Genomic DNA, 27,339 nt, shown 5'->3' on the forward strand with positions numbered 1-27,339 from the left:
AGGCATTTTGGGATAATTTTGATAAATACAGTTAAGTATGAAGGATATGAGGATAAGAACTTTGGATTATTAATGAATTTATCTCCTATACCTAGAATATCTGGCACTCAGGAGGTGTTTGAATATTTGAGGAATGCATGGATAAATCACTGTAAAATAATATATAATGAGTCTTTTTATCTCAGAGCAAAGCAGCTGCCTAGTTCGATACAATTGAGATTGGCTCAGTTTATTTTTGTCCATTTTAATATCCATGCGAGCAAGTTATTTCTCAAGTGACCCAGTGCTACAGTGTGATACAAAATATTAAAATGTTACTAACATTAAAAATATGATTTAAAAATCCACATCATACAAGTATTGTGTTAGTAACTTGGGATGTTTTCTTTATTGCTTGATATGCTGTCAAGAGTTTAAACAACATTTGATAGAAATTGTGATTTTTGCTTACCGGCTTTTTTTTTTTTTTGAAATCTGCAAGATAAGAACACATCCATCTTATTCATCAAGCCAACACCTAACTCAAGGCCTGCCAATATATTCTGATTTTTTGCCAATAAATATTTGTTGAACAAATAAATGAGTGAAATACAGTGAATAGGACAGGTTGTTGCTCCCAAATAATACAGTCCAAGGGGAGAAGGGAGGACAGGATGTGGTGTGTGCTATAAGAGTAGATGCCATTAGAGTCAGGTGTTATCGAATAATTAGCTGTTAAAAATAATTTTATGTTTGAATAGCTAAAGCACAGTATAAGAACTTGTTAGAGGGTTGGAAAGTGTAGCTACAGCAGTAGCTAGACAAGATGAATGTTGTCTGAGGGGGAAAAAAAGAGTAGAAGTAATAGTAGGTGAAGAATCCAGAAATTAGACTCTTTGATGATAGTTGGAAAGAATGGATCTGTGTATTGTCCAAATAATAAAAGAGACTACTATAGAACTGGAGTACCAGGTTAATGCTATTGGCCTCGGAAACAAAATTGAGATTCCCAGATAGAATTGTGTGGCATGAATAAGCTACATCATTGTTGAAGAAATACGGGAATAAGATAGAAAAAGGCAGTGAGAAACTGCCCACACCCACCCCATATCCATGGATATGGGTACTGAAAAATGAATAACACAGTTATTCACTGATACTCCTTGAAAGAGTTAGCATATTTTCCCTTTAAGTCACCCTATACTCCCTCCCTGCAGTGACTGATTTGTTAAAAAGAGATGATTTAGATGCTTGTAAGAGTAGAAGTTGGTGAAGGCCAGTAGAAGGCTGGCCTTGGGAATTAGATACCTAAAAACCTAGATTCCAGTTCCAGCTCCGTCACTACCTAGCTGTTTAACCTGGAGAATTTACTTATTTGGGGGCCTTGTCTTTCTCGTCTTACTAACAGAGTGTTAGACTTTTATAGAGAGTTTCATTCTAAAATGGTATTCTTCTGCCAGTTTTATCATTCTTATAATCTGGCATCTTTTTTTAAATATTTATTTATGTATTTTTGAGATAGAGAGAGAGAGAGAGAGAGAGAACGAATAAGCAGGACAGGAGCAGAGAGAGAGAGGAGGAGGCACAGAATCCAAAGCAGGCTCCAGGCTCTGAGCTGTCAGGATGGAGCTCTCTGCGGGGCTTGAACTCATGAACCGTGAGATCATGATCTGAACTGACTGAGCCACGCAGGCACCCCTAATCTGGCATAATCTTAAGAACATTTTAATAAACTTGATCATTTTTTAAAAGTCAGAGGCACTTTGGAACCTGAGAGCAAGAATGGGGTGAGGATAGGGAATGGAGTGAGAAACTGCCACTTAATAGGAAGAAAGCCTAAAACTTGCCTTCAGACTCAAACACATCTTGGGACATTGAGGAAGGGTGTCCGTAAGCAGAATGGGACTTAAATTTTTGTTCTGTTTAATTATCAAGAAGGAAATTATCCTTGACTTGTGTAATTTATTTTGATATATCATAAATTCAACCAAAAACTTTGGACTAATTGTACCTTTAAAGATTATGTCATCGTATATATAATACGGGGTAATTCCCCAACCTTGAGAAAGAAGAAGAAACTCCTTTATTGATAATTCAAATTGAATATAGACAAAACTAGTTCTACATACCTATAATTACCTTAGTCATTTGGACTGCCAAGAAGAAGCTTGCTTTAACTTGAACTACCTTAGTAAAAGGTTTTTGGTTTTTAAAGGTTTTTAACCACTATAACTGCCCAACTCTCCACTTTATTCTGTGCTGTCGAGACCCAGCCCGAATTCCCCCTCCCCCAAGTTATTGTTCTGTGATTAACAGGGAAACTTGCTAGTCCCCTTGCAATGTAAATTAACCAGATATATATTTATTCCACCTGGAGAATATTGGGATAAGTCTAAGAGAATTATTGCTATCTGATATATTGCCGTATGTGGGGGCATCTGTATTAAATCCACAAGCCACTGCAATTCTATCAGGCCACTTAAGTGACAAGTGGAGACCTGCTTCCATACTGAAGTCTGGCACAGCTAGTGTTTCTCTGAGCCAAAAAGGGCAAAGGACTTGAGCAAGAAGCCAGCGTTTTCCTGATTACAAAACTGACCACAGTTCCTCGCCAACCTGTCAGTGTGATTCTATTTTTTTCTGGTAACGCATTCTTCTTCCCAGAGAGGACTCCACTTTTTTTTTTTTTCATTATGACATGGCATTTATCACTTAAACATCAGCTTGTGCTCAGACATCAACTGGTGCAGCATGACTGCCTTTGCTAGTGATGGATAAATTTAATAATCAAATTTTTAAAAAGCAAACCCTGATATATAAAATCTCAACTGTATGTCTCAACTATTTAATTTTATAGAATTTGGATAGTAGTATCATTTTGGGTTTTATAAAGTGGTGGAATACCTTTAAAATAACATTTTAATAGCATGCTGATGCCAAATTTTAAAATATAAGTACATGTTTGGGGCACCTGGGTGGCTCAGTCAGTTAAGCATCCGACTTCGGCTCAGGTCATGATCTCGCGGTTTGTGAGTTCGGGCCTCATATTGGGCTCTGTGCTGACAGGTGGGAGCCTGGAGCCTGCTTTGGATTCTGTGTCTCCCTCTCTCTCTGTCCCTCCTCCTCTCACACTCTGTCTCTCTCTCTCAAAAATAAATAAACCTCAAAAAATGTTTAATAAAAGAATAAAATGTAAGTACATGTTTGAATTAAATAGTTTTTCAGGGCACTTGGGAGGCTGAGTCGTTTGAGCATCTGACTCTTGATTTCTGCTCAGGTCATTATCCCAGGGTTGTGAGATCAAGCCCCTTGTCGGGCTCCACACTGAGTGTGGAGCCTGCTTGGGATTCTCTCTCTCTCCCTCTGCCCCTCTCCCCTGCTCATGTACTCTCTCTCTCTCTTTCTCTCCCTCTCTCTCTAAAATAAATAAAAGTAGTAATAATAATAATAATGAATTAAGTAGTTTTCTTCAGATAATATGGCTAGAGATTCAACCAGGAATGGGCAACTAGAAAAAAGTTTGTCCAGGTAACTTAATCTGGTCTTTCATAAGCCAGAGATGCAAAGTTTTCCATTTAAGAAGCAATTGAAAACTGAACAGTCTCTTTGCTCTGATAGCTCTAAATACTGTACAGCTCATGCCCCTCACAAGACACCAAACATGTGGGTCACTGGCGAGACAGTGTGGCAATGTTTTCCTTGTAATGTACCAAGTCTTGCCAAAGCAGTGAACAACATTATGACACAACATTTGTCACAGCTGGCTCTCTAGCAGGAGAGTGCCAGCCAATTCAGGCCTGGTCCTTTGTGGGTTTATTCCCACCTCTCCCAAATATTTGGAAACTGATGTCTTAACTCATTGGTTGTGTTCACAAGTTCTACTACTGCAAGTCTTTTTCTTTTTTAACGGATTGGTCTTTTGCAAGAAATAGACAAAATATCAGTGTGAATTACAGCAAATCCCTGTTCCATGCTGTTATGGGTGAAACTCTGGGAGATTCTCTTATTGACCCAGAAAGCGATTCCTTTGCTGATACACTGTCTGCAAGCACTTCACAAGGTAAAGTCAGTTCCAGATATGGCTGTTGGGATACTTTGGGCATATATGGAATGGTAAAATTTCTCTTGTAGTTTTTTTTCCAAGCTGTATTCTAATACGAGATATGGATAGTTCAGTGTTTTAATGCTTAGTTTGCCGTGTTAGTGTTCACTTTTAAGCATCAGAACTTTAAAAAAGAAACCTAAACTAATCCATATTGTATCTCTGTGAATGGCTCCCATTTCCTGAATTGTAAGCATTAAAGGTATATTTATATTTTTAAAAATCCTATTCATTTTTATCTCCTCAGTTTATGTGTGTCTCCCAAATATACTTAACGTCTTATTAGAATACCTGAGGGGTCCCTTTTTCCCCTTATATAGTCTTGTATGTTACATATCTCTCCTAGCTGTTTTTATCCCTCCTCCAGCATTTTTATTCCTCTTAAAGTGCTCTCAGCATGTTTTTGTTCTACTTTGAAATTTTAGAAATCTGTATATTTTATCTCTCCCAAAGAATTGTAAGCTTCTGGAGTGTAGGACCAACCTATATTCTTCTTTATATTTCTTAGGATACCTAACATGGTACCCAATGCTTTGTAGAATAGATTGTGGGACCTATGTCTATTCCAATTCCAAGTGTTTCATTTTACCCATAAAGAAAACAGAGTCCCTAAATGCCTATTGCATGCTAAATAATTGATTAATTACTACTTTCACTCAGATATAGAAGATTTAAGCCGATACCTCGTTTTTCAAAATTCCTTTCTTGGCCATTGCAAAATGTCACTTCTTCATTTCTACAGCTCCTTCTACTGGAGTTCCTTAGCACAGCTTCTTATGTTTTGTACTGTTTCATATTTATTTCTGTATTTCTATTTGTTTTTTTTCTCATAGATGGCACATAAAAATAGATTGTGTTAGTGTGATTCATGTTTTATAATATAAATTACAATTACATTTAAGTCGCATTACAATTAAGTCACTTAATTGTTGAAATGAATGGCTTCACATCTTAACATTTTAATTTTTCTGGAAGCCTGAAGTTTGAATATATTAATCATAGTTTTTTTTTAATCAAGTTGTTTAAAAATTAAGAAAAAATATTTCTGGAAATACTGTTTCATTATTTTATGGTGATTTGATTCAACACATATATATATCTGTCCTCTGAGCCTCTTAAATAGGAGATTGGTTTCATTATATTATATAAAAATCTGTTTATTCTGTTTTTCTGAAAGCCACAAAAATTGTTGCTTTCTGCAGTTATTGGTTTAACCTGTATCAGGGCAGAATGTCCTAGCTATACTGTGAAATAGTTCTTGAGTAAAAATTTGATAATTTTGTCTCTTTGAAAAAAGTATGTACACCAAGAATGCAGTGCAACAAGTAGTTTTGGTTAACTGAGGACATGTACTATTCATGGTAAGGGATAGTTATGTGATTTAAGTTTTCATTCTGTACTAATCTCTTTATGTTTACACCTTGACTTTGCCCTGGGTTTAATTTTTTTGAGTCTCAGATCCCCTCCAAAAGAATAACTCAGTTATTCTTAACACTTAACATGGTACAAAATAGAATTATTAGCAATTAAGAAATTATATATTGTGCCAATAATTTAATTTTTGTTTATACGGTCTTGGATTACTTCTTATTAACGGGTTGTTTGTTAAAAATACGAATTCCTGAAGACCAAAGACCTGTGGTTGTTAACTTCTATTACATTTTGTAGATGACCACTATTTATACCACCCATGCCAAAACAAACAAACAAACAAACAAACAAACAAACAAACTTGAAATTGGACATATCATCATCATTAGCTGCGGAGGCCATCAGAGATGAAACACTGTAGAGTTTAGGTATTTGGCTTGAATACAGTAACTAATTTAGGTGCTCCTTCTTCCTCACCATAGGCAAAGTGGGACTGGGGGTTGTTGCAAGTAGCTGTGTGCTGCTACTTTGAAGAAAAAATGGCTTGTTGAGTGTGAATGATCCAGATGTACAAGCTATATTGGTCCTATTCATGAAATTCAAAAATGTTTGCAGCCACTATGCCCAAAAAGGACTCATGCATTTTTTTCCTGGGCTCCATTATCTCTGTGATCCCCCTTTATCTTATTCCCCTGTTTTCATCATGAGCTTAAGTAACCCCAAGTAACCCCATGCTGGCCCTAAAACCATTTCCACTAGTAAAAATTGGCAAGATCGAAGGGAAGCTTCCACAAACTCAAGCTGAATGTGCCTCCTGCTTTTAGTGCCAGACTTAGTCCTGTGTGAATTCTATAATTTTAAAGTGTTGCACCAGAGCATTGAAAGATGATGACACACTTGTCCTTTGGAGCTGATTGAGCAATGGAAATATGCCTTGGAGACATGATAAATGCTGCAATAGATGATCCTTTGAAACGAGCGCCTCTCCTGAGATAGGAGTGAGTGATTGATTGCCCGCCATTTTTATTGAGGGATACTTAAACTGTGTCTGTGTGACTCCAGGCAACTGTGTATTTAGAAGCATTTAGATAGTTGACCAAAGTTTTTCACCTTCCTAGAGGTTTAAAGGGACCCCTGTAGTGTCAGGGAATGTAACTACCAGGCTTGTCTTGGCCACATACGTTCCATGTGGATTTGAGTAAGTCACTTATCCTCTCTTCCCTGTTTCTACACATAACAACAGTAAATACAGGGTTATTGCAAGGATTAAATGACACAATATTTGCGAAAGCACATCTGATGTCCTACATAGAGTTTATTGTTTTGGTGTTGGAGTATTAATCACTTGTGGATAGAATAGAAGGTTTCTAGTATCCTACATGTGAAACATTTTAAGGAATATGGGGGGAAACTGCAGAATTCTTTGTGCACCAAAATAAGTGGCAGTTTTTGAGTGAGATAAGACTTAGGCATGATTTCCCATGAGTGTCTCGATAAAGAAATGATCAAACTTAGAGAAAGCATCTTTCTGTCTGACTTTTTTTTTTTTAATGGGGGAACTACCTCCCACTTTCATTAACATTTGTTTAGGAAAAGATTGAATTTCCAAAAGTTGAAATCATTCTTTGGCCCTAAATGAAAGCAGTGATTACACATTTTCTTTCAGAGACATTGAAAAACTGTCTTAGATTATAATGTTCTTTATAATGAAGATTTAGGTAATTGACACAGTTCTGAATTTCATAATCTCACATGTAATGATATTTCAGGGTCTTTTTCTAAAATTTCGCTCTTGTCCATATTTTTTTCTTTAGTATGGCTCTATTTTATCATGTATTTCTTTGAATTAACTGTTCAAATCTCTTTTCTGATTACCAGGACTTAGAAGATTTAGTAGATTTCTAAACTCAGAGAATCTCCTCACTGTGTTTCAAAAACTGTCATTTCTCATGTACTTCCCCCTAAATTATGAATTGTAGGACACACCCAAAACAAGGGTAATTTGTATTAGATGTATTTTTAAAATTTTTTATTTCTTTTCCCCTGGCATCCCTAAGGAATACAACTTGTCTTTAAAGCTGTCTGACAGCAGTTATCCATCTAAACTGTTTGTCGCAGTGTAAAACATAGGTCATCGAATGGGAAACAATTCATAAAAAGCTCTGATAGAGGTTGTCATAGATTATCATCTTTGTCAACATTCTCACTTATAACTTGAATAAAGTAACCCTGAGGAAATACTAAAATCATCATAGCCTGTTGTGAAGTGCATACTCTTTGTATCAGAGGAAATCCAAGCAGAGTAAATTTCTTCATTGTATCAGATCAGTGGAACTGACATGGGTTCTGTTATTTTAACTTCTTTTGTACACCCTTAAATTAGGCCTAAGAAAGTTGTCCAGTAAATGTCCCATGTCCTTCTACTAGTGTTGAATATTTGCAAAAGTATATGTGATAGTGAATGAATCAGACTCATTCTGAATGGAACTAAGTTTCCATAAACATCTACTGGATTACCCCTTCTCATAGATGCAGTTTTGCACCTGTAACTAGTTTAGAGACACAGGAATTACATATGCATCTGATAGCAACTGCTGTCCAACTCCAGTAACCTCAGAATTAAGATCATGTGGCTATTTGAGTACACAGTTTTTTAGACCCATGTAATTTTTATCAGGGTAAGAGATTTGCCAACACAAGATTGAGATTCCCACAAGCGGAGAATGGTTTACATTATAAAGCAAATTTAAAACAGTCAACTGCCAATTACCTACATGTATCATTATCCCTTATTCCCTCATGCCAGAATTCCTGTACAGCCTTTTAGCTGACTTTCTAAATGAGAAACTTCAGCTATCCAATCTAATCTGCCAGATAAGTGGTCCTCAGAGCCTATCAGACTTCTAATACGTATTGAGCACCTACTACATACAAGTAGTGCACCATCGTGAACAATGTGATTTCTAAACACCTCTGCCTGGCTCTCAAAGCCTTTTATACTCTGTTTCCACTTTGTATATTTTATTTCCCTCCACACCCCAGAGATTGGTTTGCCTTGCTGTACTTGGGCTAATCACATTGTCCTAAGAATAAGCCGGACTCACTCTTGCCTCCAAGCCTACCACATCCTGGAATGCCTTTCCTAATACTTCCACTTTTCAAATCCTCCCTATCTTTCAAGGTCAGGTTCAAGTAACCTTTATGCCATGAAGCCTTTTCTTAATTCGTTATTGTTTTGTTGTTGTTGTCGTTTAATTTTTTTTTAAGTTTATTTATTTTTGAGAGAGAGAGAGACAGAGTGCAAGCAGGGGAGGGGCAGAGAGAGAGGGAGACACAGAATCCAAAGCAGGCTCCAGGCTCCGAGCTGTCAGCACAGAGTCCTATGCGGGGCTTGAACCCACAAACCATGAGATCATGACCTGAGCCGAAGTCGGATGCTTTCCCGACTGAGCCACCCAGACACCTTTTAATACATTACTGTTAATTGTTCTCTCTCTCCTCTAAACTGAAAATATGTTCAGAATATATCTCCTCTCCCTCCTCCACTGCTAACACCCTAACCCAAGCCATTGTCTCTTGCCTGGATTGCTATCCCACTCTTTGACAGGTTGTCCTGCCTCTGCCCTCACCTCCCAACTGCTTAGCCTCAACCCATCATGCAGAGGGATCACCTTAAAATATAAGTCAGATCTGTCAGTCAGCTCACAACCCAGCAGCAGTTCCTCACATCATTTAGGATGAAATCCGAGTCTGCCTCCACCCCAACCCCACCCTGGTCAACATATCTGTCCTTTCCTCACTCAGCTCCAGCCACACTGGCCTCCTCAATGTTCCTCCCACATTCCAGACATGCCCCTGCTTTAGTGCTTTTGCTCTAGTTCTTGCTCCTTCCTTGAACCCTCATTCTCTGACATCTTCTCTTGTCAGCTCCTTCTAATCTTGGCTCAGATATCACTTCTGGTAAGGACTGCCTCTACCACCACTGTTGAATTCTCTGTCCTCCCCACCATCCTTCCCCTTCCCCTTGCTCGGTATTCTTATTTCTAAAGCACTCATCATCTTCTAACATACCATATAATTTACTCATTTATTGTATTTATTGTTTATTGCCCAGGTTTTCACACTAACATATTAACATATTAACTAACATATTAACTAACATATGAAGGCAGGAGTCTTTGTCTTGTTGGCTCACTCGCTGATATATCCCAAATGGCTAAGACATGTTCGGTAGATGGCCGGGCTCATTAATACTTGTTAAAATAAAAAAACAAAACCCTCTATGTTGATCGGTATCACACTATTTAGCCTTTAATTGAAGACTGCCTGATACTATTTTCTGCTTTATACATTCCCCTAGTCCAAATTATATAGTCATTGAAGATAAGACTCATGTTTTATTATCTTCTTTATTCCACAAGTATCTAACATATAATAGGTATCTAATAAACTCATTGTTGACTTATTAGTACCAAGTTGATCTGCTGCTGTAGCTTACCAGCTCCTGCACTCAGACACTGGAATATGTTCAGGAAGTAAAAACAAAAGTTTAGTGTACATGCCAACATATTATTCTAAAATCCATGCTAATATAAACAAACCAACAACATTATATATGTTAACAACCAGGTACAAATACATTTTGAATTCCCTATTATGCAGTGATTTGCATCATGTGGCTCTGTTGGTTTGAATTATCATTAGTTGAATATCATGTGAATATTTGAATATCATAGGTTTGTGAATTATCCAAATGCCTGACTTCTTTTGCAGTCCTGCCTACCTTTTGATACATCCAGTATTCATTTGACTTTCAGGAGACCTATTTGCTAGCAGTGCTAAAAAAAGCAACATATTTGATTAACCAATATCCAGTATGTAAAGCAGTTAGCACAGTGCCTGATATGTAATAGGTGTCCAAAAAATTTAGTTTTGTCTTCTCACCCCTAAAATGGAAGTTACAACTTGGGGATAATACAGATTTTCATTATCCATGTTATCAAAAATTTTGTTACCATGATTAATTAAGTCAGACTTACTGTTTACTCGCTTACAATCTTTTCCTTGGCAGTTTCCCTCCCCAGAATATTTAGGTATTATCTGATAGATACATATTATTAATCACAGTTCCAGAAGAAAGAAGCCCTGGTTCAATTTCTTGTTTGGCAAAGAGCCAAGGGCAAAATTGTTTCAACAAAGAGCAACAGTTGAAATACGCTTCTGTCTTTCTCAGGTTCCAGACATGTAAACACCATGGCTCACCTTACTTCTTCTCAATTAAGTCACTTCTTTTGGAAAAAGTGAAACATTCATTATTCTTATTTTTGACTTTACATTAGCAGTTGAATATTTTTTTGGCAATTGAAGATTTTTAACATGAGATTGTTGGATATTACTTTACTGTTGTCTCATGCTTTACCTAAAACCCTGATTTTAGTTTTTAAAATTTTAAACCTGTTATATAGACTGTCTGGGAAAGTTAGCTTAATTGACTAAAATATGATCCTAATAAGAACCAAACTTGTCAGTTTGATGTGAGTATGGCCAGATTTACATAGAAATCTCTGCCATTTACAAAGAAGTCTCTTTGCCATTGATATAACCACATTTCTAGCCATTTATAAGATACAAACAATTGGCCTAGGAGAAATTGATCCAGTTTGCAAGCATATGTCCTAATGAAAATTTAATCATGTTTGATATCATATACATTTAGTTACTTTGCTTAAGGAAACCCAGGTAATCTAAGGGACATACTGTATGATAGAAGCAAGTGTCTTTTCCTTGGAATATATTTATCAGTAATAATGCAAATCTTAATCCTCCCCCTGGGTCATCATAATTCAAAACACATCTCTACCATGAAGTTATCCCAGATTAGTTCAGAACATGTTAGTCTCTTTCTACTCTACATTTCTAAGGCACTTATTGTCTCTATCACTGGTTTGGTCTCTATACTGCCTTCTCTTATAAACATCTTTCACCTTGGTAAGCTTCTCAATGTCAAGAACTACATTATAATGTATTTCTTCTAAGTCCTGAAAAATACCTTGCATATAGTATTAGGTAATTGGTTATCTTGATTTGAGATAGTTTGCATTTTATATTACTGACTGAGCATGTACTGAGATTAAGATATTGAGAAAGGAAAATACCAAAGAAAAGTAAAACAAGGAGAGGCTTTGGGAAGAGAAATACTGTACTAAAATGTAATGATAACTCTTCTAAGAAAAAAAAGTTTATGGAATAAATTGTTGATACAAAGAAGAGTTAGATAATTACCATAAAACTGGTAGCTTGGATTTAAGCCACTGACTTTATTTAATTTAAATAGAATGTCTCAAAAGACAACTAATCCAAAAGTGTTAACTTCCCAAATATAGGACACCTGATGTAGGCATTAATATTTGTGAAAAGATTCCCTGCATTTAAAAAAAAATACAGGGTTGGGGCGCCTGGGTGGCGCAGTCGGTTAAGCGTCCGACTTCAGCCAGGTCACGATCTCGCGGTCCGTGAGTTCGAGCCCCGCGTCAGGCTCTGGGCTGATGGCTCAGAGCCTGGAGCCTGTTTCCGATTCTGTGTCTCCCTCTCTCTCTGCCCCTCCCCCGTTCATGCTCTGTCTCTCTCTGTCCCAAAAATAAATAAAAAACATTGAAAAAAAAAATTAAAAAAAAAAAAATACAGGGTTCTTGTAAAGTAGAATAGGCCTTGCATATAAGCCAGGCATATCTAAAGCAAAAACAGGGGCACTGGGGTGGCCTAGTCAGTTAAGTGTCCAACTCTTGGTTTCGGGTCATGGTTCATGAGAAAAGAGCCCCACATGAAGCTCTGCACTGACAGCATGGAGCTTGCTTGGGATTCTCTCTTTCTCCCTTTCTTCTGCCTCTCCATCATTCATTCTTTCTCTCTTTCTCAAAATAAATAAATAAACTTCTAAAAAAATAAAGCAAAAACATAACTTTTAATACTCTTTAGGATAAAATGTGCACCCTTTGAATTTTTACCTTACCTGTCTCTGCTGATTTGAGAACCTTAGCTGAATATGTATTTAGCCTGTATTATACAATGAAGCCAGTTAGAAAAATAGGTAGTTTATTAAGACTGATTTTAATACCATTTTATAACTTCTGAATTTAGAAAAATTCTTAAATACACTAGAAATTCTATAACAATACTTTTAACACAAATGAAAGAGTTTTTGTTGGCTTATGTATGTGGTCTGCATGTTTTTTTCTATCAACTCCTACTCCCAAGACCATCTCTCCTATTTAAGCTTTTTACCGAAGTATAACATACATAGAGAATAGTATGTAAATCATTTTCACAAATGAACAAATGTGTAATTCACACTCAGATAAAGAAATAGAACAATACCAGCCCTCTGGAAACCTTCTGACTATTCTAATTTCTAACCCATGGATCAGTTTGCTGTTTTGGGATTTTATATGAATAAGTCATACATTGTTTACTCTTCTGTGTCTGGATTCCTTTGCTCAGTATTTGTTTGATAGTCACATTACTGAATATAATTCCACTTCATTCTTATTACTGTATTTCATTGTGTGAATATATCAAAGTATATTTATATGTCCTGTTGAGGGGCATTCAGGTAGTTTTCCTTATTTCAAATAGTACAACTACGAATATTCTCATGTAGGTCTTTCAGTGAACAAGGGTACACATTTCTGTTAGATGTATATGTAGGCCATACGATGTGTTCAGCTTTAAGAGACACTACCAGACAGTTTTGAACATGGCTGTACCATTTATACTTCCCCCCAGCAGTGTCTGAGTGTTCCACTTGGTCCACATCTTTACTGGTACTTGACATTTTCTATCTTTTTCATTTTAGCCATTCTGGTACCTTTATGGTAGCATCACATTGTAATGTTTATTTCCCTTTTTCTGATAACTAACAAGTTAAGCACTTGAAAATATATATTTATTATCTGTTTAGCTCTACTTTTTTGTGAACTGCTTGTTCAGGTCTTTTGCCCATTTTTACATTGGGTACTTTACGTATGAGTTCTTTTTTTTTTTTTTTTTAATGTTTATTTATTCTTGAGACAGAGACAGCATGTGAACAGGGGAGGGGCAGAGAGAGAGGGAGACACAGAATCCGAAACAGGCTCCAGGCTCTGAGCTGTCAGCACAGAGCCTGATGCGGGGCTTGAACCCATGAGCCGTGAGATCATGACCTGAGGTGAAGTCGGACGCTTAACCGACTGAGCCACCCAGGTGTCCCGGAGTTCTAAAGCATACTTTTGTCAAATATACCTATTGCAGATATCTTCTCCCATGTGTTGCTTTTTCATTTGCTTAATAAGAAGTTTTAATCTTAAATATAATCAAGATTATCTAATTTTTCTTTTATAATCAGTGCTTTTTATATCTTGTCAAAGAAATTTTTGCCTATTCCAAGGTTGATGAAGTGTTACTTGAGTTTTTGTTTTAAAAACTCTTTTGTTTTATATTTCACATTTAGATCTGCAATCCACATGGAATTGATTTTTGCATATGTTGTAAGGTAGGGGGTGATTCACTTTTTTCCATATGGATATACAGTTGACTTCATTTATTGACAACATGTTCCTTTTCCCCACTACACTGCAGTAACATTTTGGTCATAACCTAAGTGACCATATACATGTGGGATTGATTGTGGACTTGCTCTCCTGTTGCATTGGTCTATTTTTCTTTTTGTGCCAATTAATGTATTATCTTAATTTACTGTAGTTTTATAATTGGGTTTAATATTTGGTAGTAAAATCCTCCAGCGCTGTTCTTTTCTTCAAGATTACCTTGGCTATTCTTGGCTCTTTGAATTTCCATATAAATTTTAGACTAAACATGTCAGTTTCTACACCAAAATGCTAATATTTTGATTAGAATTCTTCTGAATCTAGGGGTGCCTTGGTGGCTCTGTTGGTTAAGCGTCCAACTTCGGCTCAGGTCATGATCTCACGGTTCATGGGGTAGAGCCCTGCATCAGGCTCTAAGCTGATAACTCAGAGCCTGGAGCCTGCTTCAGATTCTGTGTCTCCCTGTCTCACTCTGTCCCTCCCCTGTTTGTGCCCTCGCTCTCTGTCTCTCTGTCTCTCTCAATCTCAAAAATGAATAAATAAACATTATAAAAATTTTTTCTGACTCTAGATAAATATGGAGAGAATTGACAGCTTTATAATATTGAATATTCCAGTCCCTGAACACAGTATATCCTTTCATTTATTTAGATACTTTTTTTTAAATAATAGTCTTGAGTTTTGATTATAGCAGTCTTACACATATTTTACTAGATTTTTCCCCCTAGGTATTTGCTGGTTTTGATGTTATTGTAAAAATCATTTTAAAATGTCATTTTCGGGGCGCCTGGGTGGCGCAGTCGGTTAAGCGTCCGACTTCAGCCAGGTCACGATCTCGCGGTCCGTGAGTTCGAGCCCCGCATCAGGCTCTGGGCTGATGGCTCAGAGCCTGGAGCCTGTTTCCGATTCTGTGTCTCCCTCTCTCTCTGCCCCTCCCCCGTTCATGCTCTGTCTCTCTCTGTCCCAAAAATAAATAAACGTTGAAAAAAAATAAATAAATAAAAATAAAATGTCATTTTCCATTTGTTGCTGGCTTATAAAAATACAGTTCATTTTTGAATATTGATTGACCTTATATCCAGCAACTTTTCTAAATTCTCTTATTAACTGTAATGGTTTAACTTTTTTATACACACAATCATGTCATCTGTGAGTAATGTTAGTTTTTTTTTTCTTGTCTAATCCTTGCTGTTGTTTTTTTCCCCGTTTCATTGGATAGGATTTCCAGTACACTGTTGAATAGAAGCAGTGATAGCTAGTGTGCTTATCTCATTCCTGATCTCAAAGGAAAACTTTACATATTTCACCATCAAGTATGATGGCTACTTTAGGTTTTTGTTTGTTGTTTACAGATGTTCTTTATCAGATTAATGAAGTTACCTTTTCTTCCTAGTTAAGAGATTTTTAAAATCATGAATGAGTTTTGAATTGTGTAAAGTGCTTTCATATAGAATATGTTTAATAATGCTATAATAGCTCAGGAGGAGTATTTAAACATGAAAATATTTACTATTTTTACTGTTACATTTTACTATATACTATTATATACTACTATATACTACTATGGCTATTTTAATATCACATTGTAATATTTTTTGAGATAATATATAGTATAGCTAGTGAAAATCTGCAAATCAGCCCATAACCACTGGAAATCTGGCTACATCTGTTTTGACACTTTTGTTCTCATGTTTGTTTAGCTTATGACTATTGTCTTCTCATTAAGGGTGCTTGGCACAGTAAATTAAAAACAAGAGTACACAGAAGCATAGTGTATCACATCATTTTGCCAGACTAAACAACTCTAAGTAAGACAATGCCTTCCCACTCTGATAATTTCAGGCTATTAGAGATGCTTCAGTAGTAAAGCATTATTTAAAACCGCTACAACTCTTATCTTTTCCTGGTTGCAGGAGGACCCTTTACAAGATTGGAGAGGTGAACAAAGCAGAGAGAAATAGTACTCTGGCAGATCTTTGGTGGTCCCTCCTTTCTGAGTAGTTAACAAACTCCTGGACCATTCCCTTAATTTTTTCTTTTCCACTCAGTGTCCTCTCTCCTATTTTCATTCCCTTCTCACTACAAAGCCAAAACCAAAATGTGTCAAAGGAGCAAGCAGGAGAGAACATTCCGATTTTTTTTTTTTCTGACCTCCATATTGTTCCTTCACTTGCTGCTCATACGTGCTTAGTAAAGTAGGAATTTCAGCTAAACCATAGTAATAACTAACTGTTCAACAGACTTAGCTTTACTGTTGATTAGATTACTAGTAAGTCTCCCTTTAGAAACACGTGAAGGTAGTTTTAGTAAAAGACCCAAGCTTGAGTTAGTTTGACCATGATGAAAACGAGGACATGAATCTCCAGCTCAGGAAGCAGAAGAAAAGATGGTCACGGATGAAGGCATGATCCTGTTATCTTTCCTGTCTCTTGATACCTCAGGATTGGATTAAGCAAGCTATATAAATAAGATGTGGCCCAGGCAAGAGAAAATGAACTCTTGAAAAACTTAAGTGAATGTGTCCTTGTCTAAAAGCTGGTGAAAAGTGCTTTGTTGATCTGAATGTAAAAATTTGCTATGAGACCTTCTGGCTCATTATAAAGAAAAGTGCATATATGGTTACATACTGGAATGCTTCAACCTCTGCCAAGGTTCCCAGTGGGAGTATCAACGGGGAACCAGACCACAGAAGCATTGCATTTGGGTTTTAGTCTAAGTAGAGAACAGAATGAAAATATATTTTCTTGGGGCACCTGGGTGGTTCATTGAGTTGAGTGTCCAACTCTTGATTTTGGCTCAGGTCCTGATTCTAGAGTTGTGGGATTGAGCCCCACATCAAGCTCTGCTCTATGCATGGAGCCTGCTTAAGATTCTCTCTCTCTCTCTCTCCCTCCCTCCCTCCCTCCCTCCCTCCCTCCCTCTGTCTTTCCTCCGCCCACACATGCACACACACACACTCTCTCTCTCTCTCTAAAATACATTTTTTTTTGAAAATAAATTTTCTTACTTTGAAGGAACAAATGACACAGCAGGTAATCCATTTCTAATCCTTTTAATTCATGGTGTACAAAATAAGAGGTTCTCTGTTCAGAGAAACCAAAACAGGATTCAGACCCTAGTACCTATTACCTGTTGACATCAGGCAAAGCAATTAACCCCTTTCTGTCTAATGTTTTCAATCTGTTGGGTGGTGATAATAGTATTATATAACTCATAGGACTATTTATAGATTTAAATTATATATATATGTATACATTTATAAATTTTACACATAAACATTTAATAAATTATAAATTACATATATAATGTTTTTAAGGTACAGTGCCTGTCATGTAAGTACTTCAGAAGTATTAGCTATTATTGAATTTTACTTTTTCCTGCTTTACTGATCAAAATCAGTGATACCAGTGAAGGAAAAGAAATGAATTGATAGAATTTGTTTTTTAAATGCTTGAGCCAGAAGGACAGTCAACTATTAATCAAGTACAAAAAATATTTTATGATTTTCCTTTATTTTACTTGATACTACATTAAAATTTTCTCTACTTTTCCAGGTTTTATTGTATGATAATTCCTTTTTTTTTTTTAATTTTTTTTTCAACGTTTATTTATTTTTGGGACAGAGAGAGACAGAGCATGAACGGGAGAGGGGCAGAGAGAGAGGGAGACACAGAATCGGAAACAGGCTCCAGGTTCTGAGCCATCAGCCCAGAGCCCGACACGGGGCTCGAACTCACAGACCGCGAGATCGTGACCTGGCTGAAGTCGGACGCTTAACCGACTGCGCCACCCAGGTGCCCCTGATAATTCCTTTTAGGAAGACTGAGAAATAGGCAAGGAGTATATTTATTCCCTCTGTTCAGTGATACTACAATTAAAAGATATTTAACTTAATTTTTACTTATATGAAAGTAATACTTGTACCCAGTTTTCAAAGTCAGGATAAAGCTTCTCATGAAGAACAGTGACCCTCAGTCTCACACCCAGTTCCCATTCCTCAGAAGTAAATTTTACTTCTTTTAAACATTTCTCCTGGAACTTACCTCTATGTCTTTAAAATAACATGCTTATGCTGCTAATTTTAAAAATTGTATTCATTACCCACTGACTTCCTACAATGGAAGATAAGAGGTTAGCCCTTTATCACCACACCCCTTTTCCCAAAACACAAACTTCTTCCCCCCAATCATGACCCCCCCCCCATCTTCATGATGCAGCTATTTGTAATTGTAAGTGAAATCAGTTGTCCATGTCTGCATCATCTTAGCTTTGGAAATACTGCTTCCAGTTGAACCAGGCACGGTATACTACAATTGTTTCAGATCCTGAAGAGCTGTTTATTTTTCTGAAGTTAACTTTTTTTTTTTAACTAGAAACTTTTTGCTCATTTTTGCTGTTCCTTTTCCACATGTTAGGTACTCTCAAACTCTCTGACAGTAATAAGAACTCTAAATGGTCATATATATCAGGGATTCTGATTTCCTGGGTGATGTCACATGGCTTTCTTCACTTTCCTGTTCTCTTCCCTCCAGGCTGCTCGAGAACTATTGTCCTGTGGTCTTCCCTTTCACTCCTCTCTGGTATTTAGTGCCTTTGTTTCCTGGATCCCATATTTTCTTTTTGTTGTGGTGTGGAACTAGAAAGAGTACATGGGGGGGGTGACTTTTTTTGAGGACTGATATTTCTGAAAATGTATAAAATTCCAAGTTGGAAATAATTTTTTCTTTGAATTTTGAAGACTTTGCTCTGTTGATTTTCTGGCTTCCAGTATTGTGCTCAGCAGTTCACTATCGTTCTGGTTCCTGATCCTTTATATGGGACTTTTTTTTCTGTCTGGTAGCTTTTAGGATGGTGTCTATAAAAAAGAGCATTAGTCTTTTTATTTTCTTTTTAAGTTTATTTTGAATGAGAGAGAGAAGGGCTGAGAGAGAGAGAGAGAGAGAGAGAGAGAGAGAGAGAGAATCCCAAGCAGGCTCCACATTATCAGCACAGAGACTGACACAGGGCTTAAACCCACAAACTGTGAGATCATGACCTGAGCTAAAATCAAGAGTCAGTCACTTAACCAACTGAGCCACCCAGGCACACGGAGCATTAGTCTTTTTAGTGATTCCTTTCTGCGTGGCTTAACTAAGAAGTCCTTTCTCTCTTGGGTATTGTTGTTCCTTGTTTTTTGTTTTTGTTTGTTTTTAAAATTTTTTTAATGTTTTTTTTTTGAAAGAGACAGACAGACTGTGAGGAGGGGAGAGGCAGAGAGAGAGCGAGACACAGAATCCAAAGCAGGGTCCAGGCTCTGAGCTGTCAACACAGAGCCCAAGGAAGGGCTTGAACTCACGAACCACAAGATCATGACTTAAGCCAAAGTTGTTGGATGCTTAACCAACTGAGCCACCCAGGTACCCCTGGATTTTATTGTTTTAGCCAATGTAAATCCTTGCCCTTGGTTACTCTAAAGTTAAAGAAAACTTGAGGGACAGCTTGATAACAGTTTTCAAGTACAAGTACAAATATGCAGAGAATGGTAACTATGTGTGTTTAGAAACGGGGGTGGGGGGGGAGTTACAAACTCCAACATAGGTTACACCATCACTTCCCAAACTATTCCATCAAATGTGAGGCTCCTCAGATGTTGCATACTGTGCCTTTCTTCTCCTTTGTATGTTCTTATGAATTATTAGCATATGAGCCTTAAGAAGTTCTGCATAAACCTGTTTAACCTTGCATGACCTAGCATTTCCGAAATTTATTTGCTTACCGAATTTTTCTTTTTAATTATTTTAAAAGGAACATCATTAACATATGTATAACACAGTTGGAGAAATGCCAGGTAAGACCTAGACTTTCCTGGCTACAAAAGAGCAATTAAGCATTGGAATGAGTAACTGAGAGAGGCTGTGGACTCCTTTTCCAGAGGTCTTTAAAACAGGACATCTGTTGAAGGCGTAGTCCTGTTTGAACAATAGGACTTTGCTAGTGTTTCTTCCTCTTCCTGTCCCCTAGTGGTAGCTTTGGAGGCCATGAGCCCACCTTTTACATGATTCTAGTACTGTGGTTCCTGATATGTATAAGAATGACTGCTACTACTAATAATTATATTTATTGAGAACTTACTAAGTGTCTGGCCCTATGTTAGGTGCTTTACACATAGTCGCTAATTTAATCTTTGTAACAACTCCATGAGGTAGGCAATATTCTTTTATAGATGGGTTAATTAGGGATAAAGAGACACAAAACTGACCCAGCAATAGGTCAAGATTGAAGCCCAGAGCATCTCACATGATAACTGGCTCATTTACCTCCATTATTAATGTTCAGAACGGCAGCCTGCAAAAAATAAATAAGTAACTTATGTGTGCTTGTATTTTTTATGTAAAAACTTGGACTGATCTGTGCTCACTCTATTAAATTATTCCCTAAACCTTTTGATGAATTCAGAGTTTATTAATTTTTGTTAGGAACAAATTCCGTTACAGATGATTTTACTCTAATTTGCCATCCAGTTGCATGAGACTTCTTGCCTTCATAAATTTGATGTTGTTCCTATATATAAAGACCCCCAAAAATCTGGATCTGTGAAAATTGGGACAATCCTTAAAAAGCCCCATTTCAACATATTCACATATAGTAACACCTTTGTAATGTGGTGTAGAGAACACTAGGGTAGGAGGCAGAAAACCTGGATTCTCACATGGTCAACTATGTGCTATGTGCTGTGGGCAAATCACTTTCTCTCATTGTCCTAATCTGTCAAATGAGGGACTTTGAGTATCTCAGAGGCCTTTTCCATTCTAATATTTCAAGATGATTTTTGTCTCTGGGTATCAGCTATCATAATGGGAGAAGACTTAAATTAGAAACTTCCCAGGTCTCGGGGCGCCTGGGTGGCGCAGTCGGTTAAGCGTCCGACTTCAGCCAGGTCACGATCTCGCGGTCCCGGAGTTCGAGCCCCGCGTCAGGCTCTGGGCTGATGGCTCAGAGCCTGGAGCCTGTTTCCGATTCTGTGTCTCCCTCTCTCTCTGCCCCTCCCCCGTTCATGCTCTGTCTCTCTCTGTCCCCCAAAAAATAAATAAATAAATAAATAAACGTTGAAAAAAAAAAAAAAAAAAAAGAAACTTCCCAGGTCAGTGTACACCGCAGAATGATTTGCATGAACCAATGGGAGGGGCTGGATAAATAAGCCAGAGCCATCCTGTTGAGTACTATATTAGAAGAGATTGAAAAAAATTAGTGACTTAAATGTCTCTTTAAGGTCACCTCCAACAAGGCTACTGAATTTTAGAGAATCTATGGAAGTCTTTCTCTTTTTTAGTATATGTGCTGCCCAAGCGAGCACGACACCTTTCTCTAAAGTTAAGTTTTATTTGCTAATAAATAGGGGATAGTATATCCCCAACCCTCTGTACTGGCACATCCTAGGTGTTCACTGAAGGCTTGTGGAAATTAATTGTTGTTTAGGATAGAACAGTAGGATCAGAAAGAGAATTTGTTTTTCTAACCAGTTTAGAAAGTTAAGAAAAAAAAGTTTAGAAGGTGAAGTGTGCAGGCTGTGGCATTTTCAACCATCTGGGTTCATTATCCACCTTTACTACTTAGTAACTGTGTGTTCTCCAGCAAGTTAGATACTTCCATGTCTCACTTTCCCCTTTTCTAAAGAGAATTATGAGTGTACCTGCCTCGTAGGGTTGCTGTGAGGATTAAATAAACATGGTCCAAGTGTTGTATTTGGCACAATACTTAGGAAAGATTTAGCATTCTGTTAGTATTAGCTAATGTAATTAGCTAATATATTAAGGAGATGCAGTGTTTCTCCAGAAATTCCAATAGAAGTTTTCCTTTTCTTAGGGGACAGCGTAAAACCCCAAAGGTAAACCACATAGTTCTGGTGCTTGATTTAATACATTATCACCTTTTCTGGCCACTTCCATATTCCCAAATAATGATACATTTCCATGTAGAGAGGTTACTTTATTTTGGCATGATACTGGTTGTATTTTTGTTTGAAATACATTATACTTTGGAGTATTGTGCACAGTCTGCTCATTGACTATAATAGAGCATAAAGCCAAGTTTGAAGGTTTAAATAAATGGCACAAATTCATGTCCTTGCTTACAATGTCTGCCTAAAGACTTTTGCTTGAAACACACTTAAGATTGTGAAATTGATGGATAAACGCTGATGCAACCCACTCCTGTCACCCAGCTGGAAAGTTAAGACACTTATCCCTGAGAAGGGCTGTTGCTCATGAAAATATTTTGTTCATTTGTTCTTTCATGGGTAATTGCACAGAGTAACAAAAAACACCTACTCGACTTACAGCTTGGCAGAAACAGTAGCTTATGTTTTCTAGAGACAAAATTAGAAGCAGGCTCCCTGGACCCATCCCTAAGTCAAAATAAAATAAAATGTCTAGGAAACCACTATGCCTCCCAGTTACTATAGTCCATAGAGTAATACTGTTTAGGTCAGTATGTCCCAAAATAAAAGGACAGAGAGAAGTGAAAGGAGAAAAGGAAAATATGTATTTGAGTTAATATGTTTTTGTAGAGATGAAGAGGCAAGGTGTTTTTCTTTCTTATGTTGTCTTTCATATGGGGCGGGGGGAGAATTTATAGGACCCTAATCTTGTTTCTGCAATTATCAAGAGAAAAACTGAATGCAGTATACTTTGTTGAGGGGAGAGGTTACAGCTTAAATTGTATTTTACTTATAATATTGAAGATTAACATCTTTTCTAGGGGAACCCAAGTGTTAGCAAAATTACATCATTGAGAGAGTATCTTCATTCTTTCCCTCTTCTTTTATTTTTTAAACATTTTTATGCATTTTTAATTGTAATTTTTATTTATTTTTTAAGTAATCCCTACACCCAACATGGGGCTCAAACTCACAACCCCAAAATCAAGAGTCACATGCTCTACTGTCTGAGCCACCCAGGCACCCCTACTTTTTTCCTATTTTCACAGAAAAGTGAATCCTCATTCTACTCTTCTCTATAAGATATCATTCAGTTGGCAGACATTTAGTGAGCAACAACTGTGCATAAGGTGTAAAGAGAAAACAGAAAAATAAGACACCGTCCATTTAGAAGTTGAAATCTGAGGGGCTCCTGGATGGCTCAGACAGTTAAGCATCCGACTCTTGGTTTCAGCTCAGGTCATGATCTCAAGGTTCGTGAGTTCGATCCCTACATCCAGCTCCTCACTGATAGTGTGGAGCCCACTTGGGATTCTCTCTCTCTGCCTCTCTCTGCCCCTCCCCGACTCCCATGTGCACGCACGCTCTTTCTCTCTCTCAAAATAAATAAGTAAACTTTAAAAAAAAACTTGAAATCTGATAGCAGAGATATTTATCCAAATAATTATATCAGAATTAAAAAGGAGGCACAAGAGCTGTAGGGACGCAAAGAATTTTTAAGTTGGAGACTTCATGGGAGGTTTCCTGAAAAATGTAGCATTTGGATACTATGGGAATTCCCACTGTGGGAAAGACAGAGGGATTGTGACTTGTAGTGATGGGGGATAGGAAGAAAATACAGCAGCCTTGGCATGAACAAAGATGAGCAGACTAGGAAATGTGCAGCATGTTTAACCTGCACAAATAATATGATATGCCTAAGTAGAGAGTATGCCAAGAATGGAAATGGGGTTTGGGATCACTAGTGGAAAATAAGTAAGTTAGGACTCTGTCGGGGTGGGGGGAGGAGCCTTGAATGCCATGTTAGACATTTAACTTATTAAATACAATGTATGAAGGTCAGAACTTCTCCTGCATTTCAACTAATATGCCCTTACTAGGAGAGGACAGAAAAAGTGTAGCATTCTGGGGTGGGGCAGGGGGAGTGGGAAAAGGGAGGGATGACGAGGTGGAGCACAGGGAATGTTTAGGGCAGTGAAGCTATTCAGTGTGCTTCTGTGATGATGGATACATGGCATTATGCATTTGTCAAAATAGCAGAATGTACAACACAAAGAATGAACTGGAATGCAAACTATGGACTTTAGTTGATAATAATGTGTCAATTTTGGCTCATCAATTTTGTGACAAGCATACCACACTACTGCCATGTGTTAATAACAAGGGAAATGCAAGTTAATAATAGGGGAAATTGTGTGTGTTTCAGGGGTCAGGGAAAGTGAGGAGGGGAATAAAAGTATATGGGAACTCTGTATTTTCTGCTCAACTTTTAAGTAAACCTAAAACTGATTTTAAAAATAAAGGCTATTTTGGGGGCACTTGGGTGGCTCAGTCAGTTGAGCATCCAACTCTTGATTTTAGCTCAGGTCATGATCCCAGGGTCATGGGATCAAGCCTCGTATCTAGCTCCATGCTGAGCAAGGAGCCTGCTTAAAATTCTCTCACTCTCCCTCTGCTCCTCCCCCACCCACACCCCCACCCCCATTCGCATGCCCACACTCTCTTCTTTAAAAAGTAAAAAATAAATAAAAATAAAGGCTATTTTTATTTTTTAATGTTTATTTATTTATTTATTTTGAGAGAGAGCAAGCAAGCAGGGGAGGGGCAGAGAGAGAGAGAGAGGGAGAAAGAGAATCCTAAGCAGGCTCTATGCTGACAGATTCAGGGCTTGATCTCATGTGAGGTCATGACCTGAGCCAAAATCAAGAGTGGGAGGCTTAATCACTTAACCAACTGTGCCATCCAGGTGCCCCAAAGCTATTTTTTTAAAAACGGCATTCTTTTGGCCATGAAATGTACTACAGGTACCAGTTTTTAAGTTAGATATTACATCTTTAAAATCACATGAATTTTTCATTCTATTTGTTTATACATAAATGTCTATTTTAACATTAAAATTGTCCCCAAAATTTTTCAATGAATTAAGTGACCCCTTGGAGTATAATTCCTGTATTAAGAAGCATGGCTTTGGTTGACAGGGCGTTATTGAAGTCATAGCAACCAATTATTCTTGCAACATAGATTTTTTTTTTGCATCCTTATTTTTATTTCCCAGTATTCATATAGATGCTTATACACTGCCTTTAACTCAGTCAACCTTTATTTTGTTTGCAGATGAACTTTGCAGCAGACATGAGAAATAGTTGATAAACCCACTTTCATGGATATTAAAATTGAGACAAAAGAGGTATATTTTGATAGGAAAGTAAGTTATACCCAGAAAAGGAGATAGAGAAATGTAAAATAAGCTTGCTGAGGAGAAGGGCAAAGTAAGTGGAGTGACCTGGGTTAGTTAGGTTTAAATGAATTGTGAAACAGAGGGCACAGTTTGATGGGTGCCCTTGTCATTTAGAGCATAAATGTTTTTCTGGATGTCATTGAGACCCAGCATGACCTTTAAGCTATCACCAATACACATTCCTCTTCTTGTGTAGTGTTTATACTGTGACTCAGATAACAGGGTTGTTTGGGTACTTATTTATGTAGATATTCAGACATGTGAACCCACACGGTGCCTAATGAGTCCTCTTGGAACCACTGAAGCACATTTATAGGACAGTCTCCTTATTTGTGTTTTCAAGGCACTTTGTTTTCTTCATGAAGACCGCAGCTGGAATCTTTAACCTCATGCAAGAGTCAGCCTTTGAGAGTAAATTCCTCAGCTCTCTGCTTGCTGGGAAAAAAACCAAGAGGCCCCCTGACAGATACCCCTAGGAGAGTAGCCTTTCCTCCATAAACTGTTTTCATTAATGAGAGAATGAAGAGATTATATACAGAATAGGATCCTGGGTCCATCTTGAGTTTGAATCCTCTGTTTACCATCTATTGGACACTGGGAAAGTCACTTTACTTCTCTGGTCCTGGTTAATCTATAAAGTGGGGATAAGATCTTGGGTTACATGGAATCAGAGATAGAATGTGTCTGGTATATGTGAAGTACTTCAATAAATATTAGTTCACTTCTCCCCCTTCCCTGCCTTGTTCTGCTAAAATTTCACAGCCGCCTCATCACACAGCCACCTCATCAATTCATTTGGTATTTAATATGAGCACCTAGTATGAGCCAGGCCCATTGCTAGGTGATAGAGATATGAGTACAAATAAGACACATAAGCCTGTGATTTCAGGAGCTCTCAGGTTTGTGAACAGTTCATTTCTTTGTCTCCAATGTCAGCGGTCCCAAGTTCACACAGCTTTTTACTAGTGTTTTTGACCAAAAAGTTACCAGTTAAAATACTCAGTGACTGCCTTTTTTGGCACCACTTTGAAGAGCAAACTGGTTTCAGGACAACCAAGGACCCATTAGGTACCATTTGGGTTCACATGTCTGAATATCTACATAAATAAATACCCAGAGAGGTTCCTACCGCATAAAGGTTTAAAGTCCACACACTCTGGTGCCTCACAAGTCCACATTAAATACTAAGAACTAAAATCCCTCAGGGATTTCACTCACTGTGGCCGCAAATCATATTTTGAAAAATGTAGGTGGCATGTATCATCCTCAGCAGGCAATTGATGAAACAAGTTATTTTGCGGTCTTAGAATCCATATAAGTGTTTTTACCTTTGTCTTTTATATGTTTTCTTGTTTCTGTTTTTGTTTTGTTGTGGTTTTGGTTTGAGGGTGGTTTAAAATTAATGCTGGGCTAGATTCTCATTTTGACATTCACTCATTTATAATCAGATATGTTTCCACATAGCTCTAACCTTTCCATTCTCAATATGAAGAACACTTTCTCCTCTTTAAGGAAAACTGTATGCACAGAAAAGATAAATATTTGAGGAAGTTCTCATAGAGGGATCTTCCCTTCTTAAAAAGATTCATTTTTGAATTAACTTTAAGAATAAAATTATTCTTGGGGCGCCTGCATGGCTCAGTTGGTTGAGCGTCCGACTTTGGCTCAGGTCATGATCTCACAGTTCGTGAGTTCGAGCCCCACGTCGGGCTCTGTGCTGACAGCTCAGAGCCTGGAGCCTGCTTCAGAGTCCGTGTCTCCCTCTCTCTCTGCCCCTTCCTGCTTATACTCTGTCTCTCTGTCTCTCTCTCAAAAATAAATAATCATTAAAAAAAATTAAAAGAATAAAATTATTCTTGAGGCACCTAAGTGGCCCAGTTGGTTGAGTGTCCAGTTCTTGATTTTAGCTCAGGTCATGATCCCAGGGTCATGGGATTGAGCCATGTCTCGGGCTTCACACTGAGCACAGAGTCTGCTTGAGATTCTCTCTCCCTCAGCCCCTCTCCTCTGCCTGTGCACTCTCCTTTCTTCTCTAAAATTAAAAAAGAAAAGTTTAAGAATGAAATTATTCTTACAATGCAGTTAAGGAATAAATTTTTACCTAAGTTTAATGTGCCAAATTTTCTGTCACACAAGACCATTATAAACACAA

At 37.5% G+C, this 27,339-nt stretch overlaps 1 protein-coding gene across 1 annotated transcript in view; it reads left to right on the forward strand.

The window, feature by feature from the left end:
* The window catches only part of PPARG (peroxisome proliferator activated receptor gamma), a 137,258-nt gene that overhangs the window by 58,345 nt on the left and 51,574 nt on the right, over positions 1–27,339 (forward strand). The window lies entirely within an intron of this gene.

The sequence above is a fragment of the Lynx rufus genome, unplaced genomic scaffold (assembly GCF_022079265.1).
Source record: "Lynx rufus isolate CCGP_SWC_20201006 ecotype Redwood Valley unplaced genomic scaffold, mLynRuf1.p SCAF_4, whole genome shotgun sequence".
Classification (NCBI taxonomy): Eukaryota; Metazoa; Chordata; class Mammalia; order Carnivora; family Felidae; genus Lynx; species Lynx rufus.